This window comes from Muntiacus reevesi, chromosome 12, assembly GCF_963930625.1.
Source record: "Muntiacus reevesi chromosome 12, mMunRee1.1, whole genome shotgun sequence".
In the NCBI taxonomy this organism is placed as follows: domain Eukaryota; kingdom Metazoa; phylum Chordata; class Mammalia; order Artiodactyla; family Cervidae; genus Muntiacus; species Muntiacus reevesi.
Genome location: NC_089260.1, coordinates 54,048,924 through 54,052,770, shown reverse-complemented (window position 1 = coordinate 54,052,770; position 3,847 = coordinate 54,048,924).

Here is a 3,847-nt window from a genome sequence, read left to right as displayed (position 1 = left end):
TCTCATAGTCTGTCCAGCCTCTTGTCTTCATCCTTCTTCTCCGACTACTTCCAGAGTCTCCTCTGAATATTCTCCTTTTACCAGCTGAGCCTTTCAGGGTTGTTTTTTTTCCGAGTATTCTTGGTCCTTGAATCTTATCACATTTCACACTTTTCCAAAAGCCTCACCTACCCTGTTATCACTCATGGGCAGTCAACACCAATTCTCTATCTTCAGACCAGAATCCTCTCCTCACCTCCTAGTATCTAGACCCACATTTGCAGTTACTCCATGAGGTATTTTCCCCGTGTCCCACAAAAATTTCACGTTCAAAATGTCTGTAACATTCTCTTCCCTTGTAATTTTATGATTATGTTCAGTGTGATGTTTGGAGTCCTCCCTCTTTGTGTGTGTGGGTGTGTGTGTATCTATTACAAATTTTAGGTACCGTGAGGTTTACATACAGCCACCTATTATATAAATTAAGACAGGATGATTTAAGCTGATGAGCTCCAAAGTGACCTTTTCCATTTTATATCTATGCAATTTGATAGATATTCACTAAACCTACTGGGGCACACATTCCATGATGTATGTAAGTCAAATCATTATGTATACCTCTTAAAGTTACACAGCACTAGGTGTCAGTCATATCTCAATAAAACTGGAAGAAAACAAAGCAAAACAAAGCCACAGTGTGTCCATAACAAACTTGCTCTTTTCTTTTGTAGTCTGCCTTTCCTTTTCAACTCAAAGATTTATAGGAGGCACTATGTGCCAAATCACCTAGCCAAAACCCTGAGTGTCATTCTTTACCCCTCCTTCTTTCCTATATTTCCCATGAAAGACTCCAACACCAATTGGCTCAGGTCCCAAACCCAAAATCTCTACCAATTATTGCTTCTCTCTTTACCCACTGCCACTGATAAAACTTTAACCTTGGGAATCCCTTCACTGGCTTGGGCCCAGGCCAAGGCAAAAAAAAAAAAGATCTTTAATCCTGCTCATCCCTCACTGTTGTAATAACCTGCTAATTTTGTGATTTTTATTCATCTTAGGAGTAAGACGAATTAATTCATTAAGAATTAAGAAATCATCATGAATTCTTATTCATTCTTATTCATCTTCATTCTTATTCAACTGAGGCTTCAGTTATCTTTTTAAATCACAAATCACTTAATGGCTCCCAATTGCCTTAGATCAGTGGTTTTCAACCATGGCTGTGCAACAGAATTATCAACCAATTGTATAAATGTATGATTTACATATAATAAGGTACACTCATTTTAAGTATATAGTTCAATATGTTTTTGACAAATACATATATATGTATTTGTCATATAAACATATATGTATATATGTGTGTGCTTTTGACAAATACATATATATGTAACTATCACTACCAATAAAGATATAAAACATTTTCATCACCTCAAATAGTTCCCACATATCCTTTGTCGGTCAAATTCCCCACGTTTATCATTTCCCAAAGAGTTGACCCCAAGCAATTTACTGCCAGTTTTCCGTCAATAAAGATAAGTTTTGCCTGCTCTAGAATCTCATACACATTGAATCAGACAATATTTGCTTTTTTGCATCTGACTTCTTTTACTCAAGATCATGATTTTGAGATTCAGTCATGGTGTGTGAATCAGTAATTTCTTCCTTTTTACTGTTGAGTAGTAGTCTGTGCTATGAAATTTCTCAAAATGTTATTCATTCATTTGTTGATGGACATTTGGATAGTTTCCACTTTGCAGCTATTATGAGTAAAGCTTCTATGAACATTTGGGTACAAATATTTTTGTTAACATGTGCTTTCATTCCTCTTGGGTCAATACTTGGGAGTGTCAATGCTGGGTCTTAAGATAACTGAATATTCAACTTTAGAAGAAACTATTTTCCAAAGTAGCTGCACCATTATCCATTTTCACCAGCATTGTAGGAGAGTTCCAGGCAGAAAGCCAGGACAAACATAGCTCATCTCGCTTGTTTCCCTTCTCTGGCACAGCACAGATCTGTACTGCCTGTGGTTCAGTGTCTGAAAATAATCGTTTCATATATTTTGTCTAGTGTTTTCATTGTTGGGTGGGGAAGGCAAATCCAGTATCAGGAACACTGTCATGGCCAGAAACAAAGTCCACATGGGGAGCATCTTAAAAAATATGCCTGACTGGAATCCCATACTAATTAAATCTGAGTTCCTGCATTGGGAATGGGAGGGGAGTTCTTTGTGCATGAGCCTTGAGAATCATTGGCCCAGGGCATAATATTTGATCTCTTCACTAAGGCAAAACCCCTCAGCACCGGTCCTGCATCTCCAGGCTAGATGGCAATCACACGCCCCAACCTCAACCATCTTTTATCACTTCTCCTAAGGTTCAGCCATGTGGTATTTTACCAGCATGAACATGGTATTTCAAACCCATGCCTTTCCCTGTGGTCCTTTTAGGTTCAGAGTTTATCAGGAGTGCTTATCCTCCAAGACTGGGACAAAGTGCCATTGGTTTTATGGGATACAAGGAAGATCCAGGGATTTCTAAAGCAGAATGTTGTACTAATTGAACAAGATGGTTGTACTAATTGGACAACATGTTGGACGAGATGGTTGGATGGCATCACCGACTCAACGGACACGAGTTTCAGCAAACTCCTGAAGACGGTCAAGGACAGGGAAGCCTGGCGTGCTGCAGTCCATGGGGTTGCAGAGTGCGACACGACAGAGCGGCTGAACAACAAATATTGTACTAAAAAGAACATTGGGATTACCAGCAAATGCAAGGCTTAGTATCCGCTACCGCCATTCACAACAGGGTGAATTTAGTGGTTACTTGTCATCAGTTTTCCTCGGGTATAACACGGAATAACAATACTCACCTCCTAGAGCGGTCGACAGGAGAACACAAAGAATGCACCCAGCATCGTGCACGCAGCAGGTGCCAACAGAATATTTCCCTTCACACCCATGTTCCACTCCTAACATTTCCTGCAAAGTTCTACTGCAAATGGCATTTAATCTATTTATATCTCTTTTCCTCCGCTAGACTGTGAGGTTTATAATGACTTTCTTTTTACCTTTGCGTCCGGGGTCATAAAAAAAAAACCTGGGATAAGACAGGAGTCTGAACAAATTTCAGATGAATGAAGAGAATTTAGGAGTCTCTAGCTCTAATCGCTGGAGAAGGCAATGGCAACCCACTCCAGTACTCTTGCCTGGAAAATCCCATGGACGGAGGTGCCTGGTAGGATGCAGTCCATGGGGTCGCTATGAGTCGGACACGACTGAGCGACTTCACTTTCCCTTTTCACTTTCATGAATTGGAGAAGGAAATGGCAACCCACTCCAGTGTTCTTGCCTGGAGAATCTCAGGGACGGGGGAGCCTGGTGGGCTGCCGTCTATGGGGTCGCACAGAGTCGGACACGACTGAAGTGACAGCAGCAGCAGCAGCTGTAATCGCAAGGAGAGTTTACGGGGTTCTTCCTCAACACTTCACGCTTTGAGGACGACGCACCACCCAATTCTTGGCAGGGAAACGAGAGAATGTAACTGAGATTGGAAAAGTAAGGTGGCACTTTCCATCAGATGAATTCTCCAGAAGACATTGTCACCATGCGGTAAAGAAATTCGCAAATCCGTGCTGCCCTCCTGGGGGGGGTGGGGTCACCATCGCTGGAACCTCCGAGTTTATGCAAAAACTTCTCGGAAGGGAAACTCTGAGCCAACTTCCTTTAAGGAAAGGAGAGGGACCGGACAGGTGGGCGGGCGCCGGAAGAGGGGCGCGCGGGGGCGGGGGAGGTGGGGGCGCACAGGGACCGCCCCGCCCCGCCGTTGCCAGGCAACCGGCCCCGGAAGTCGCGGGAGGCGCG